Here is a 16,255-nt window from a genome sequence, read left to right as displayed (position 1 = left end):
TTATTTTCAACGAGTTCCTATCACTCTTCCTCCGCGCATTCTTGTACAAACTGAGTTCATTACTGTAATTTCGCATCTTTCGTTTAATACAGTAGTTTAAAATGCTTGTGGAAGCATCTTTGTCGCACCTGAGAGTTTGTATGAAAAGAGGGCTGGCAGGTGTAGAGACATAAAATTTGAAAGAAGAGAGGGAGCCAACAGCACCCGGTGTTCCCAGGCGGTCACCCATCCAAGTACTAACCGGGCCCGATGTTGCTTAACTTCGGTGATCGGACGAGAACCGGTGTATTCAACATGGTATGGCCGTTGGCGTCCTTATACTGTAGCCGCACGGCACAAGAAGGATTCGCCTCTCCTCCCAATACACGCAATCGCCATTTTCGGTGGCACATTTGACGCAAAGCACGTCCTTCCACCTCGAAGGCGACGCGCAGTGCGGCGCGCCGCCACGTGGGTCAGACGCACAACACAGCTGCTCGTTGCACCGCCCGTCATTCGTTTGGTTCGTGCGGCCTCCGACACTCGCGGGAGACGCACCTTGTTATTGTTGTCCGTCGCAGGGATTGCGCGCGGCCGGGCGGCGGGTGGACTGCGCGGGGTGTGGCAGTGTCCTGCTGGACCGAGAGAAGCGTTCTCACCTGCCTGACACGCGTCGCGCTTCTAGATATTTGCGTAATTCGCACGGTGCATAATCGGCTGTCACCTTCCGTCCCGACTTGTCCCGACTTTGCTCGACTGCCGCTCGCTGCCGCTCGGGTCGCGGTCCATATGACAGCACAAGCACGAGGAACATCTGCGAGATGGGCGCGGGCCGAACCGGCGTGTCCGAGGCGACGTGTGCGGCCGTTCGGAGCTACCAGAGCAGCTCTGTGCCGCGCCGTGCCGTGGAAAGGTGCGAAAACATGCACACAAGACACAGGCTTTTCGACAAAGTATCCATCTCTTGTAGCGACGAAAGGTAAATTTTTGTTTACAAATTTGCCGTTGTGCACTGCTACAAAACAATATGCCCTGACGTATTTCACAACATTTCTGTCACTTCATACTGTTTTGTTATTTCCAGAGACTCTTTGGAAGTCTTCCTTGGCGCACTCTTTTCAAACTGAGTTCCTTAATATCGTATCTTACGATAGTTTAAAATTAGTATGGAAGCATCTTTGTCACATGAGAAAGGTAGCATGAAAAAACGGCTGGCAGGGGTAGCGACAAGAAAGCAAGAAATGAAGACAGCCAGAGTTCCCAGGCGGTCGCCGATCCGAATATAAACGTTGTTGCTTATCTTCGGTGGTCGGACGGGAACAGGTTTTTTTTTTTTTAATGTAGTTAGTTTTTGGAATTTAGCGCTCCTACAAAACAGTAGGCTCTGACGCATTTCAAGAGCACATCTGTCGATTCGCAGTGTTTCGTTATTTTCAACGAGTTCCTATCACTCTTCCTCCGCGCATTCTTGTACAAACTGAGTTCATTACTGTAATTTCGCATCTTTCGTTTAATACAGTAGTTTAAAATGCTTGTGGAAGCATCTTTGTCGCACCTGAGAGTTTGTATGAAAAGAGGGCTGGCAGGTGTAGAGACATAAAATTTGAAAGAAGAGAGGGAGCCAACAGCACCCGGTGTTCCCAGGCGGTCACCCATCCAAGTACTAACCGGGCCCGATGTTGCTTAACTTCGGTGATCGGACGAGAACCGGTGTATTCAACATGGTATGGCCGTTGGCGTCCTTATACTGTAGCCGCACGGCACAAGAAGGATTCGCCTCTCCTCCCAATACACGCAATCGCCATTTTCGGTGGCACATTTGACGCAAAGCACGTCCTTCCACCTCGAAGGCGACGCGCAGTGCGGCGCGCCGCCACGTGGGTCAGACGCACAACACAGCTGCTCGTTGCACCGCCCGTCATTCGTTTGGTTCGTGCGGCCTCCGACACTCGCGGGAGACGCACCTTGTTATTGTTGTCCGTCGCAGGGATTGCGCGCGGCCGGGCGGCGGGTGGACTGCGCGGGGTGTGGCAGTGTCCTGCTGGACCGAGAGAAGCGTTCTCACCTGCCTGACACGCGTCGCGCTTCTAGATATTTGCGTAATTCGCACGGTGCATAATCGGCTGTCACCTTCCGTCCCGACTTGTCCCGACTTTGCTCGACTGCCGCTCGCTGCCGCTCGGGTCGCGGTCCATATGACAGCACAAGCACGAGGAACATCTGCGAGATGGGCGCGGGCCGAACCGGCGTGTCCGAGGCGACGTGTGCGGCCGTTCGGAGCTACCAGAGCAGCTCTGTGCCGCGCCGTGCCGTGGAAAGGTGCGAAAACATGCACACAAGACACAGGCTTTTCGACAAAGTATCCATCTCTTGTAGCGACGAAAGGTAAATTTTTGTTTACAAATTTGCCGTTGTGCACTGCTACAAAACAATATGCCCTGACGTATTTCACAACATTTCTGTCACTTCATACTGTTTTGTTATTTCCAGAGACTCTTTGGAAGTCTTCCTTGGCGCACTCTTTTCAAACTGAGTTCCTTAATATCGTATCTTACGATAGTTTAAAATCAGTATGGAAGCATCTTTGTCACATGAGAAAGGTAGCATGAAAAAACGGCTGGCAGGGGTAGCGACAAGAAAGCAAGAAATGAAGACAGCCAGAGTTCCCAGGCGGTCGCCGATCCGAATATAAACGTTGTTGCTTATCTTCGGTGGTCGGACGGGAACAGGTTTTTTTTTTTTTAATGTAGTTAGTTTTTGGAATTTAGCGCTCCTACAAAACAGTAGGCTCTGACGCATTTCAAGAGCACATCTGTCGATTCGCAGTGTTTCGTTATTTTCAACGAGTTCCTATCACTCTTCCTCCGCGCATTCTTGTACAAACTGAGTTCATTACTGTAATTTCGCATCTTTCGTTTAATACAGTAGTTTAAAATGCTTGTGGAAGCATCTTTGTCGCACCTGAGAGTTTGTATGAAAAGAGGGCTGGCAGGTGTAGAGACATAAAATTTGAAAGAAGAGAGGGAGCCAACAGCACCCGGTGTTCCCAGGCGGTCACCCATCCAAGTACTAACCGGGCCCGATGTTGCTTAACTTCGGTGATCGGACGAGAACCGGTGTATTCAACATGGTATGGCCGTTGGCGTCCTTATACTGTAGCCGCACGGCACAAGAAGGATTCGCCTCTCCTCCCAATACACGCAATCGCCATTTTCGGTGGCACATTTGACGCAAAGCACGTCCTTCCACCTCGAAGGCGACGCGCAGTGCGGCGCGCCGCCACGTGGGTCAGACGCACAACACAGCTGCTCGTTGCACCGCCCGTCATTCGTTTGGTTCGTGCGGCCTCCGACACTCGCGGGAGACGCACCTTGTTATTGTTGTCCGTCGCAGGGATTGCGCGCGGCCGGGCGGCGGGTGGACTGCGCGGGGTGTGGCAGTGTCCTGCTGGACCGAGAGAAGCGTTCTCACCTGCCTGACACGCGTCGCGCTTCTAGATATTTGCGTAATTCGCACGGTGCATAATCGGCTGTCACCTTCCGTCCCGACTTGTCCCGACTTTGCTCGACTGCCGCTCGCTGCCGCTCGGGTCGCGGTCCATATGACAGCACAAGCACGAGGAACATCTGCGAGATGGGCGCGGGCCGAACCGGCGTGTCCGAGGCGACGTGTGCGGCCGTTCGGAGCTACCAGAGCAGCTCTGTGCCGCGCCGTGCCGTGGAAAGGTGCGAAAACATGCACACAAGACACAGGCTTTTCGACAAAGTATCCATCTCTTGTAGCGACGAAAGGTAAATTTTTGTTTACAAATTTGCCGTTGTGCACTGCTACAAAACAATATGCCCTGACGTATTTCACAACATTTCTGTCACTTCATACTGTTTTGTTATTTCCAGAGACTCTTTGGAAGTCTTCCTTGGCGCACTCTTTTCAAACTGAGTTCCTTAATATCGTATCTTACGATAGTTTAAAATTAGTATGGAAGCATCTTTGTCACATGAGAAAGGTAGCATGAAAAAACGGCTGGCAGGGGTAGCGACAAGAAAGCAAGAAATGAAGACAGCCAGAGTTCCCAGGCGGTCGCCGATCCGAATATAAACGTTGTTGCTTATCTTCGGTGGTCGGACGGGAACAGGTTTTTTTTTTTTTTAATGTAGTTAGTTTTTGGAATTTAGCGCTCCTACAAAACAGTAGGCTCTGACGCATTTCAAGAGCACATCTGTCGATTCGCAGTGTTTCGTTATTTTCAACGAGTTCCTATCACTCTTCCTCCGCGCATTCTTGTACAAACTGAGTTCATTACTGTAATTTCGCATCTTTCGTTTAATACAGTAGTTTAAAATGCTTGTGGAAGCATCTTTGTCGCACCTGAGAGTTTGTATGAAAAGAGGGCTGGCAGGTGTAGAGACATAAAATTTGAAAGAAGAGAGGGAGCCAACAGCACCCGGTGTTCCCAGGCGGTCACCCATCCAAGTACTAACCGGGCCCGATGTTGCTTAACTTCGGTGATCGGACGAGAACCGGTGTATTCAACATGGTATGGCCGTTGGCGTCCTTATACTGTAGCCGCACGGCACAAGAAGGATTCGCCTCTCCTCCCAATACACGCAATCGCCATTTTCGGTGGCACATTTGACGCAAAGCACGTCCTTCCACCTCGAAGGCGACGCGCAGTGCGGCGCGCCGCCACGTGGGTCAGACGCACAACACAGCTGCTCGTTGCACCGCCCGTCATTCGTTTGGTTCGTGCGGCCTCCGACACTCGCGGGAGACGCACCTTGTTATTGTTGTCCGTCGCAGGGATTGCGCGCGGCCGGGCGGCGGGTGGACTGCGCGGGGTGTGGCAGTGTCCTGCTGGACCGAGAGAAGCGTTCTCACCTGCCTGACACGCGTCGCGCTTCTAGATATTTGCGTAATTCGCACGGTGCATAATCGGCTGTCACCTTCCGTCCCGACTTGTCCCGACTTTGCTCGACTGCCGCTCGCTGCCGCTCGGGTCGCGGTCCATATGACAGCACAAGCACGAGGAACATCTGCGAGATGGGCGCGGGCCGAACCGGCGTGTCCGAGGCGACGTGTGCGGCCGTTCGGAGCTACCAGAGCAGCTCTGTGCCGCGCCGTGCCGTGGAAAGGTGCGAAAACATGCACACAAGACACAGGCTTTTCGACAAAGTATCCATCTCTTGTAGCGACGAAAGGTAAATTTTTGTTTACAAATTTGCCGTTGTGCACTGCTACAAAACAATATGCCCTGACGTATTTCACAACATTTCTGTCACTTCATACTGTTTTGTTATTTCCAGAGACTCTTTGGAAGTCTTCCTTGGCGCACTCTTTTCAAACTGAGTTCCTTAATATCGTATCTTACGATAGTTTAAAATCAGTATGGAAGCATCTTTGTCACATGAGAAAGGTAGCATGAAAAAACGGCTGGCAGGGGTAGCGACAAGAAAGCAAGAAATGAAGACAGCCAGAGTTCCCAGGCGGTCGCCGATCCGAATATAAACGTTGTTGCTTATCTTCGGTGGTCGGACGGGAACAGGTTTTTTTTTTTTTAATGTAGTTAGTTTTTGGAATTTAGCGCTCCTACAAAACAGTAGGCTCTGACGCATTTCAAGAGCACATCTGTCGATTCGCAGTGTTTCGTTATTTTCAACGAGTTCCTATCACTCTTCCTCCGCGCATTCTTGTACAAACTGAGTTCATTACTGTAATTTCGCATCTTTCGTTTAATACAGTAGTTTAAAATGCTTGTGGAAGCATCTTTGTCGCACCTGAGAGTTTGTATGAAAAGAGGGCTGGCAGGTGTAGAGACATAAAATTTGAAAGAAGAGAGGGAGCCAACAGCACCCGGTGTTCCCAGGCGGTCACCCATCCAAGTACTAACCGGGCCCGATGTTGCTTAACTTCGGTGATCGGACGAGAACCGGTGTATTCAACATGGTATGGCCGTTGGCGTCCTTATACTGTAGCCGCACGGCACAAGAAGGATTCGCCTCTCCTCCCAATACACGCAATCGCCATTTTCGGTGGCACATTTGACGCAAAGCACGTCCTTCCACCTCGAAGGCGACGCGCAGTGCGGCGCGCCGCCACGTGGGTCAGACGCACAACACAGCTGCTCGTTGCACCGCCCGTCATTCGTTTGGTTCGTGCGGCCTCCGACACTCGCGGGAGACGCACCTTGTTATTGTTGTCCGTCGCAGGGATTGCGCGCGGCCGGGCGGCGGGTGGACTGCGCGGGGTGTGGCAGTGTCCTGCTGGACCGAGAGAAGCGTTCTCACCTGCCTGACACGCGTCGCGCTTCTAGATATTTGCGTAATTCGCACGGTGCATAATCGGCTGTCACCTTCCGTCCCGACTTGTCCCGACTTTGCTCGACTGCCGCTCGCTGCCGCTCGGGTCGCGGTCCATATGACAGCACAAGCACGAGGAACATCTGCGAGATGGGCGCGGGCCGAACCGGCGTGTCCGAGGCGACGTGTGCGGCCGTTCGGAGCTACCAGAGCAGCTCTGTGCCGCGCCGTGCCGTGGAAAGGTGCGAAAACATGCACACAAGACACAGGCTTTTCGACAAAGTATCCATCTCTTGTAGCGACGAAAGGTAAATTTTTGTTTACAAATTTGCCGTTGTGCACTGCTACAAAACAATATGCCCTGACGTATTTCACAACATTTCTGTCACTTCATACTGTTTTGTTATTTCCAGAGACTCTTTGGAAGTCTTCCTTGGCGCACTCTTTTCAAACTGAGTTCCTTAATATCGTATCTTACGATAGTTTAAAATTAGTATGGAAGCATCTTTGTCACATGAGAAAGGTAGCATGAAAAAACGGCTGGCAGGGGTAGCGACAAGAAAGCAAGAAATGAAGACAGCCAGAGTTCCCAGGCGGTCGCCGATCCGAATATAAACGTTGTTGCTTATCTTCGGTGGTCGGACGGGAACAGGTTTTTTTTTTTTTTAATGTAGTTAGTTTTTGGAATTTAGCGCTCCTACAAAACAGTAGGCTCTGACGCATTTCAAGAGCACATCTGTCGATTCGCAGTGTTTCGTTATTTTCAACGAGTTCCTATCACTCTTCCTCCGCGCATTCTTGTACAAACTGAGTTCATTACTGTAATTTCGCATCTTTCGTTTAATACAGTAGTTTAAAATGCTTGTGGAAGCATCTTTGTCGCACCTGAGAGTTTGTATGAAAAGAGGGCTGGCAGGTGTAGAGACATAAAATTTGAAAGAAGAGAGGGAGCCAACAGCACCCGGTGTTCCCAGGCGGTCACCCATCCAAGTACTAACCGGGCCCGATGTTGCTTAACTTCGGTGATCGGACGAGAACCGGTGTATTCAACATGGTATGGCCGTTGGCGTCCTTATACTGTAGCCGCACGGCACAAGAAGGATTCGCCTCTCCTCCCAATACACGCAATCGCCATTTTCGGTGGCACATTTGACGCAAAGCACGTCCTTCCACCTCGAAGGCGACGCGCAGTGCGGCGCGCCGCCACGTGGGTCAGACGCACAACACAGCTGCTCGTTGCACCGCCCGTCATTCGTTTGGTTCGTGCGGCCTCCGACACTCGCGGGAGACGCACCTTGTTATTGTTGTCCGTCGCAGGGATTGCGCGCGGCCGGGCGGCGGGTGGACTGCGCGGGGTGTGGCAGTGTCCTGCTGGACCGAGAGAAGCGTTCTCACCTGCCTGACACGCGTCGCGCTTCTAGATATTTGCGTAATTCGCACGGTGCATAATCGGCTGTCACCTTCCGTCCCGACTTGTCCCGACTTTGCTCGACTGCCGCTCGCTGCCGCTCGGGTCGCGGTCCATATGACAGCACAAGCACGAGGAACATCTGCGAGATGGGCGCGGGCCGAACCGGCGTGTCCGAGGCGACGTGTGCGGCCGTTCGGAGCTACCAGAGCAGCTCTGTGCCGCGCCGTGCCGTGGAAAGGTGCGAAAACATGCACACAAGACACAGGCTTTTCGACAAAGTATCCATCTCTTGTAGCGACGAAAGGTAAATTTTTGTTTACAAATTTGCCGTTGTGCACTGCTACAAAACAATATGCCCTGACGTATTTCACAACATTTCTGTCACTTCATACTGTTTTGTTATTTCCAGAGACTCTTTGGAAGTCTTCCTTGGCGCACTCTTTTCAAACTGAGTTCCTTAATATCGTATCTTACGATAGTTTAAAATTAGTATGGAAGCATCTTTGTCACATGAGAAAGGTAGCATGAAAAAACGGCTGGCAGGGGTAGCGACAAGAAAGCAAGAAATGAAGACAGCCAGAGTTCCCAGGCGGTCGCCGATCCGAATATAAACGTTGTTGCTTATCTTCGGTGGTCGGACGGGAACAGGTTTTTTTTTTTTTAATGTAGTTAGTTTTTGGAATTTAGCGCTCCTACAAAACAGTAGGCTCTGACGCATTTCAAGAGCACATCTGTCGATTCGCAGTGTTTCGTTATTTTCAACGAGTTCCTATCACTCTTCCTCCGCGCATTCTTGTACAAACTGAGTTCATTACTGTAATTTCGCATCTTTCGTTTAATACAGTAGTTTAAAATGCTTGTGGAAGCATCTTTGTCGCACCTGAGAGTTTGTATGAAAAGAGGGCTGGCAGGTGTAGAGACATAAAATTTGAAAGAAGAGAGGGAGCCAACAGCACCCGGTGTTCCCAGGCGGTCACCCATCCAAGTACTAACCGGGCCCGATGTTGCTTAACTTCGGTGATCGGACGAGAACCGGTGTATTCAACATGGTATGGCCGTTGGCGTCCTTATACTGTAGCCGCACGGCACAAGAAGGATTCGCCTCTCCTCCCAATACACGCAATCGCCATTTTCGGTGGCACATTTGACGCAAAGCACGTCCTTCCACCTCGAAGGCGACGCGCAGTGCGGCGCGCCGCCACGTGGGTCAGACGCACAACACAGCTGCTCGTTGCACCGCCCGTCATTCGTTTGGTTCGTGCGGCCTCCGACACTCGCGGGAGACGCACCTTGTTATTGTTGTCCGTCGCAGGGATTGCGCGCGGCCGGGCGGCGGGTGGACTGCGCGGGGTGTGGCAGTGTCCTGCTGGACCGAGAGAAGCGTTCTCACCTGCCTGACACGCGTCGCGCTTCTAGATATTTGCGTAATTCGCACGGTGCATAATCGGCTGTCACCTTCCGTCCCGACTTGTCCCGACTTTGCTCGACTGCCGCTCGCTGCCGCTCGGGTCGCGGTCCATATGACAGCACAAGCACGAGGAACATCTGCGAGATGGGCGCGGGCCGAACCGGCGTGTCCGAGGCGACGTGTGCGGCCGTTCGGAGCTACCAGAGCAGCTCTGTGCCGCGCCGTGCCGTGGAAAGGTGCGAAAACATGCACACAAGACACAGGCTTTTCGACAAAGTATCCATCTCTTGTAGCGACGAAAGGTAAATTTTTGTTTACAAATTTGCCGTTGTGCACTGCTACAAAACAATATGCCCTGACGTATTTCACAACATTTCTGTCACTTCATACTGTTTTGTTATTTCCAGAGACTCTTTGGAAGTCTTCCTTGGCGCACTCTTTTCAAACTGAGTTCCTTAATATCGTATCTTACGATAGTTTAAAATCAGTATGGAAGCATCTTTGTCACATGAGAAAGGTAGCATGAAAAAACGGCTGGCAGGGGTAGCGACAAGAAAGCAAGAAATGAAGACAGCCAGAGTTCCCAGGCGGTCGCCGATCCGAATATAAACGTTGTTGCTTATCTTCGGTGGTCGGACGGGAACAGGTTTTTTTTTTTTTAATGTAGTTAGTTTTTGGAATTTAGCGCTCCTACAAAACAGTAGGCTCTGACGCATTTCAAGAGCACATCTGTCGATTCGCAGTGTTTCGTTATTTTCAACGAGTTCCTATCACTCTTCCTCCGCGCATTCTTGTACAAACTGAGTTCATTACTGTAATTTCGCATCTTTCGTTTAATACAGTAGTTTAAAATGCTTGTGGAAGCATCTTTGTCGCACCTGAGAGTTTGTATGAAAAGAGGGCTGGCAGGTGTAGAGACATAAAATTTGAAAGAAGAGAGGGAGCCAACAGCACCCGGTGTTCCCAGGCGGTCACCCATCCAAGTACTAACCGGGCCCGATGTTGCTTAACTTCGGTGATCGGACGAGAACCGGTGTATTCAACATGGTATGGCCGTTGGCGTCCTTATACTGTAGCCGCACGGCACAAGAAGGATTCGCCTCTCCTCCCAATACACGCAATCGCCATTTTCGGTGGCACATTTGACGCAAAGCACGTCCTTCCACCTCGAAGGCGACGCGCAGTGCGGCGCGCCGCCACGTGGGTCAGACGCACAACACAGCTGCTCGTTGCACCGCCCGTCATTCGTTTGGTTCGTGCGGCCTCCGACACTCGCGGGAGACGCACCTTGTTATTGTTGTCCGTCGCAGGGATTGCGCGCGGCCGGGCGGCGGGTGGACTGCGCGGGGTGTGGCAGTGTCCTGCTGGACCGAGAGAAGCGTTCTCACCTGCCTGACACGCGTCGCGCTTCTAGATATTTGCGTAATTCGCACGGTGCATAATCGGCTGTCACCTTCCGTCCCGACTTGTCCCGACTTTGCTCGACTGCCGCTCGCTGCCGCTCGGGTCGCGGTCCATATGACAGCACAAGCACGAGGAACATCTGCGAGATGGGCGCGGGCCGAACCGGCGTGTCCGAGGCGACGTGTGCGGCCGTTCGGAGCTACCAGAGCAGCTCTGTGCCGCGCCGTGCCGTGGAAAGGTGCGAAAACATGCACACAAGACACAGGCTTTTCGACAAAGTATCCATCTCTTGTAGCGACGAAAGGTAAATTTTTGTTTACAAATTTGCCGTTGTGCACTGCTACAAAACAATATGCCCTGACGTATTTCACAACATTTCTGTCACTTCATACTGTTTTGTTATTTCCAGAGACTCTTTGGAAGTCTTCCTTGGCGCACTCTTTTCAAACTGAGTTCCTTAATATCGTATCTTACGATAGTTTAAAATTAGTATGGAAGCATCTTTGTCACATGAGAAAGGTAGCATGAAAAAACGGCTGGCAGGGGTAGCGACAAGAAAGCAAGAAATGAAGACAGCCAGAGTTCCCAGGCGGTCGCCGATCCGAATATAAACGTTGTTGCTTATCTTCGGTGGTCGGACGGGAACAGGTTTTTTTTTTTTTTAATGTAGTTAGTTTTTGGAATTTAGCGCTCCTACAAAACAGTAGGCTCTGACGCATTTCAAGAGCACATCTGTCGATTCGCAGTGTTTCGTTATTTTCAACGAGTTCCTATCACTCTTCCTCCGCGCATTCTTGTACAAACTGAGTTCATTACTGTAATTTCGCATCTTTCGTTTAATACAGTAGTTTAAAATGCTTGTGGAAGCATCTTTGTCGCACCTGAGAGTTTGTATGAAAAGAGGGCTGGCAGGTGTAGAGACATAAAATTTGAAAGAAGAGAGGGAGCCAACAGCACCCGGTGTTCCCAGGCGGTCACCCATCCAAGTACTAACCGGGCCCGATGTTGCTTAACTTCGGTGATCGGACGAGAACCGGTGTATTCAACATGGTATGGCCGTTGGCGTCCTTATACTGTAGCCGCACGGCACAAGAAGGATTCGCCTCTCCTCCCAATACACGCAATCGCCATTTTCGGTGGCACATTTGACGCAAAGCACGTCCTTCCACCTCGAAGGCGACGCGCAGTGCGGCGCGCCGCCACGTGGGTCAGACGCACAACACAGCTGCTCGTTGCACCGCCCGTCATTCGTTTGGTTCGTGCGGCCTCCGACACTCGCGGGAGACGCACCTTGTTATTGTTGTCCGTCGCAGGGATTGCGCGCGGCCGGGCGGCGGGTGGACTGCGCGGGGTGTGGCAGTGTCCTGCTGGACCGAGAGAAGCGTTCTCACCTGCCTGACACGCGTCGCGCTTCTAGATATTTGCGTAATTCGCACGGTGCATAATCGGCTGTCACCTTCCGTCCCGACTTGTCCCGACTTTGCTCGACTGCCGCTCGCTGCCGCTCGGGTCGCGGTCCATATGACAGCACAAGCACGAGGAACATCTGCGAGATGGGCGCGGGCCGAACCGGCGTGTCCGAGGCGACGTGTGCGGCCGTTCGGAGCTACCAGAGCAGCTCTGTGCCGCGCCGTGCCGTGGAAAGGTGCGAAAACATGCACACAAGACACAGGCTTTTCGACAAAGTATCCATCTCTTGTAGCGACGAAAGGTAAATTTTTGTTTACAAATTTGCCGTTGTGCACTGCTACAAAACAATATGCCCTGACGTATTTCACAACATTTCTGTCACTTCATACTGTTTTGTTATTTCCAGAGACTCTTTGGAAGTCTTCCTTGGCGCACTCTTTTCAAACTGAGTTCCTTAATATCGTATCTTACGATAGTTTAAAATTAGTATGGAAGCATCTTTGTCACATGAGAAAGGTAGCATGAAAAAACGGCTGGCAGGGGTAGCGACAAGAAAGCAAGAAATGAAGACAGCCAGAGTTCCCAGGCGGTCGCCGATCCGAATATAAACGTTGTTGCTTATCTTCGGTGGTCGGACGGGAACAGGTTTTTTTTTTTTTAATGTAGTTAGTTTTTGGAATTTAGCGCTCCTACAAAACAGTAGGCTCTGACGCATTTCAAGAGCACATCTGTCGATTCGCAGTGTTTCGTTATTTTCAACGAGTTCCTATCACTCTTCCTCCGCGCATTCTTGTACAAACTGAGTTCATTACTGTAATTTCGCATCTTTCGTTTAATACAGTAGTTTAAAATGCTTGTGGAAGCATCTTTGTCGCACCTGAGAGTTTGTATGAAAAGAGGGCTGGCAGGTGTAGAGACATAAAATTTGAAAGAAGAGAGGGAGCCAACAGCACCCGGTGTTCCCAGGCGGTCACCCATCCAAGTACTAACCGGGCCCGATGTTGCTTAACTTCGGTGATCGGACGAGAACCGGTGTATTCAACATGGTATGGCCGTTGGCGTCCTTATACTGTAGCCGCACGGCACAAGAAGGATTCGCCTCTCCTCCCAATACACGCAATCGCCATTTTCGGTGGCACATTTGACGCAAAGCACGTCCTTCCACCTCGAAGGCGACGCGCAGTGCGGCGCGCCGCCACGTGGGTCAGACGCACAACACAGCTGCTCGTTGCACCGCCCCGTCATTCGTTTGGTTCGTGCGGCCTCCGACACTCGCGGGAGACGCACCTTGTTATTGTTGTCCGTCGCAGGGATTGCGCGCGGCCGGGCGGCGGGTGGACTGCGCGGGGTGTGGCAGTGTCCTGCTGGACCGAGAGAAGCGTTCTCACCTGCCTGACACGCGTCGCGCTTCTAGATATTTGCGTAATTCGCACGGTGCATAATCGGCTGTCACCTTCCGTCCCGACTTGTCCCGACTTTGCTCGACTGCCGCTCGCTGCCGCTCGGGTCGCGGTCCATATGACAGCACAAGCACGAGGAACATCTGCGAGATGGGCGCGGGCCGAACCGGCGTGTCCGAGGCGACGTGTGCGGCCGTTCGGAGCTACCAGAGCAGCTCTGTGCCGCGCCGTGCCGTGGAAAGGTGCGAAAACATGCACACAAGACACAGGCTTTTCGACAAAGTATCCATCTCTTGTAGCGACGAAAGGTAAATTTTTGTTTACAAATTTGCCGTTGTGCACTGCTACAAAACAATATGCCCTGACGTATTTCACAACATTTCTGTCACTTCATACTGTTTTGTTATTTCCAGAGACTCTTTGGAAGTCTTCCTTGGCGCACTCTTTTCAAACTGAGTTCCTTAATATCGTATCTTACGATAGTTTAAAATCAGTATGGAAGCATCTTTGTCACATGAGAAAGGTAGCATGAAAAAACGGCTGGCAGGGGTAGCGACAAGAAAGCAAGAAATGAAGACAGCCAGAGTTCCCAGGCGGTCGCCGATCCGAATATAAACGTTGTTGCTTATCTTCGGTGGTCGGACGGGAACAGGTTTTTTTTTTTTTAATGTAGTTAGTTTTTGGAATTTAGCGCTCCTACAAAACAGTAGGCTCTGACGCATTTCAAGAGCACATCTGTCGATTCGCAGTGTTTCGTTATTTTCAACGAGTTCCTATCACTCTTCCTCCGCGCATTCTTGTACAAACTGAGTTCATTACTGTAATTTCGCATCTTTCGTTTAATACAGTAGTTTAAAATGCTTGTGGAAGCATCTTTGTCGCACCTGAGAGTTTGTATGAAAAGAGGGCTGGCAGGTGTAGAGACATAAAATTTGAAAGAAGAGAGGGAGCCAACAGCACCCGGTGTTCCCAGGCGGTCACCCATCCAAGTACTAACCGGGCCCGATGTTGCTTAACTTCGGTGATCGGACGAGAACCGGTGTATTCAACATGGTATGGCCGTTGGCGTCCTTATACTGTAGCCGCACGGCACAAGAAGGATTCGCCTCTCCTCCCAATACACGCAATCGCCATTTTCGGTGGCACATTTGACGCAAAGCACGTCCTTCCCACCTCGAAGGCGACGCGCAGTGCGGCGCGCCGCCACGTGGGTCAGACGCACAACACAGCTGCTCGTTGCACCGCCCATCTGTCTCGCGTGTGTCGTGCGGCCTCCGACACTCGCGGGAGACGCACCTTGTTATTGTTGTCCCGTCGCAGGGATTGCGCGCGGCCGGGCGGCGGGTGGACTGCGCGGGGTGTGGCAGTGTCCTGCTGGACCGAGAGAAGCGTTCTCACCTGCCTGACACGCGTCGCGCTTCTAGATATTTGCGTAATTCGCACGGTGCATAATCGGCTGTCACCTTCCGTCCCGACTTGTCCCGACTTTGCTCGACTGCCGCTCGCTGCCGCTCGGGTTCGCGGTCCATATGACAGCACAAGGCACGAGGAACATCTGCGAGATGGGCGCGGGCCGAACCGGCGTGTCCGAGGCGACGTGTGGCGGCCGTTCGGAGCTACCAGAGCAGCTCTGTGCCGCGGCCGTGCCGTGGAAAGGTGCGAAAACATGCACACAAGACACAGGCTTTTCGACAAAGTATCCATCTCTTGTAGCGACGAAAGGTAAATTTTTGTTTTACAAATTTGCCGTTGTGCACTGCTACAAAACAATATGCCCTGACGTATTTCACAACATTTCTGTCACTTCATACTGTTTTGTTATTTCCAGAGACTCTTTGCAAGTCTTCCTTGGCGCACTCTTTTCAAACTGAGTTCCTTAATATCGTATCTTACGATAGTTTAATAATCAGTATGGAAGCATCTTTGTCACATGAGAAAGGTAGCATGAAAAAACGGCTGGCAGGGGTAGCGACAAGGAAGCAAGAAATGAAGACAGCCAGAGTTCCCAGGCGGTCGCCGATCCGAATATAAACGTTGTTGCTTATCTTCGGTGGTCGGACGGGAACAGTTTTTTTTAATGTAGTTAGTTTTTGGAATTTAGCGCTCCTACAAAACAGTAGGCTCTGACGCATTTCAAGAGCACATCTGTCGATTCGCAGTGTTTCGTTATTTTCAACGAGTTCCTAGCACTCTTCCTCCGCGCATTATTGTACAAACTGAGTTCATTACTGTAATTTCGCATCTTACGTTTAATACAGTAGTTTAAAATGCTTGTGGAAGCATCTTCGTCGCACCTGAGAGTTGTATGAAAAGAGGGCTGGCAGGTGTAGTGACATAAAATTTAAAAAGAAGAGAGGGAGCCAACAGCACCCGGTGTTCCCAGGCGGTCACCCATCCAAGTACTAACGGGCCCGATGTTGCTTAACTTCGGTGATCGGACGAGAAACCGGTGTAATTCAACATGGTATGGCCGTTGGCGTCCTTATACTGTAGCCGCACGGCACAAGAAGGCTTCGCCTCTCCTCCCAATACACGCAATCGCCATTTTCGGTGGCACATTTGACGCAAAGCACGTCCTTCCACCTCGAGGCGACGCGCAGTGCGGCGCGGGGGTGTGGGCAGTGTCCTGCTGGACCGAGAGAAGCGTTCTCACCTGCCTGACACGCGTCGCGCTTCTAGATATTTGCGTAATTCGCACGGTGCATAATCGGCTGTCACCTTCCGTCCCCGACTTGTCCCGACTTTGCTCGACTGCCGCTCGCTGCGCTCGGGTCGCGGTCCATATGACAGCACAAGCACGAGGAACATCTGCGAGATGGGCGCGGGCCGAACCGGCGTGTCCGAGGCGACGTGTGCGGCCGTTCGGAGCTACCAGAGCAGCTCTGTGCCGCGCCGTGCCGTGGAAAGGTGCGAAAACATGCACACAAGACAACACGCGATCTAGTGT

At 51.7% G+C, this 16,255-nt stretch overlaps 12 non-coding genes across 12 annotated transcripts; all 12 read right to left on the bottom strand.

The window, feature by feature from the left end:
- Positions 1–192: 192 nt before the first annotated feature.
- On the bottom strand, positions 193–311 carry LOC126325744 (5S ribosomal RNA). The gene has a single exon (XR_007560337.1). It is a non-coding gene; the product is annotated as a 5S ribosomal RNA (ribosomal RNA).
- A 1,287-nt stretch (positions 312–1,598) lies between these two features.
- LOC126325743 (5S ribosomal RNA) lies at positions 1,599–1,717 on the bottom strand. Its single transcript, XR_007560336.1, has one exon. It is a non-coding gene; the product is annotated as a 5S ribosomal RNA (ribosomal RNA).
- A 1,287-nt stretch (positions 1,718–3,004) lies between these two features.
- LOC126325741 (5S ribosomal RNA) lies at positions 3,005–3,123 on the bottom strand. Its single transcript, XR_007560335.1, has one exon. It is a non-coding gene; the product is annotated as a 5S ribosomal RNA (ribosomal RNA).
- A 1,288-nt stretch (positions 3,124–4,411) lies between these two features.
- On the bottom strand, positions 4,412–4,530 carry LOC126325740 (5S ribosomal RNA). The gene has a single exon (XR_007560334.1). It is a non-coding gene; the product is annotated as a 5S ribosomal RNA (ribosomal RNA).
- A 1,287-nt stretch (positions 4,531–5,817) lies between these two features.
- LOC126325739 (5S ribosomal RNA) lies at positions 5,818–5,936 on the bottom strand. The gene has a single exon (XR_007560333.1). It is a non-coding gene; the product is annotated as a 5S ribosomal RNA (ribosomal RNA).
- A 1,288-nt stretch (positions 5,937–7,224) lies between these two features.
- LOC126325738 (5S ribosomal RNA) lies at positions 7,225–7,343 on the bottom strand. Its single transcript, XR_007560332.1, has one exon. It is a non-coding gene; the product is annotated as a 5S ribosomal RNA (ribosomal RNA).
- A 1,287-nt stretch (positions 7,344–8,630) lies between these two features.
- Positions 8,631–8,749, bottom strand: LOC126325770 (5S ribosomal RNA). The gene has a single exon (XR_007560362.1). It is a non-coding gene; the product is annotated as a 5S ribosomal RNA (ribosomal RNA).
- A 1,287-nt stretch (positions 8,750–10,036) lies between these two features.
- LOC126325769 (5S ribosomal RNA) lies at positions 10,037–10,155 on the bottom strand. The gene has a single exon (XR_007560361.1). It is a non-coding gene; the product is annotated as a 5S ribosomal RNA (ribosomal RNA).
- A 1,288-nt stretch (positions 10,156–11,443) lies between these two features.
- Positions 11,444–11,562, bottom strand: LOC126325760 (5S ribosomal RNA). The gene has a single exon (XR_007560353.1). It is a non-coding gene; the product is annotated as a 5S ribosomal RNA (ribosomal RNA).
- A 1,287-nt stretch (positions 11,563–12,849) lies between these two features.
- On the bottom strand, positions 12,850–12,968 carry LOC126325749 (5S ribosomal RNA). The gene has a single exon (XR_007560342.1). It is a non-coding gene; the product is annotated as a 5S ribosomal RNA (ribosomal RNA).
- A 1,288-nt stretch (positions 12,969–14,256) lies between these two features.
- LOC126325737 (5S ribosomal RNA) lies at positions 14,257–14,375 on the bottom strand. Its single transcript, XR_007560331.1, has one exon. It is a non-coding gene; the product is annotated as a 5S ribosomal RNA (ribosomal RNA).
- A 1,291-nt stretch (positions 14,376–15,666) lies between these two features.
- Positions 15,667–15,786, bottom strand: LOC126325767 (5S ribosomal RNA). Its single transcript, XR_007560360.1, has one exon. It is a non-coding gene; the product is annotated as a 5S ribosomal RNA (ribosomal RNA).
- Positions 15,787–16,255: the final 469 nt, after the last annotated feature.

Source organism: Schistocerca gregaria, unplaced genomic scaffold (genome assembly GCF_023897955.1).
Source record: "Schistocerca gregaria isolate iqSchGreg1 unplaced genomic scaffold, iqSchGreg1.2 ptg000941l, whole genome shotgun sequence".
Taxonomy (NCBI): Eukaryota; Metazoa; Arthropoda; class Insecta; order Orthoptera; family Acrididae; genus Schistocerca; species Schistocerca gregaria.
The sequence above is the reverse complement of the archived record's forward strand: the minus strand, read 5'-3'. Positions and strand labels throughout refer to the sequence as shown.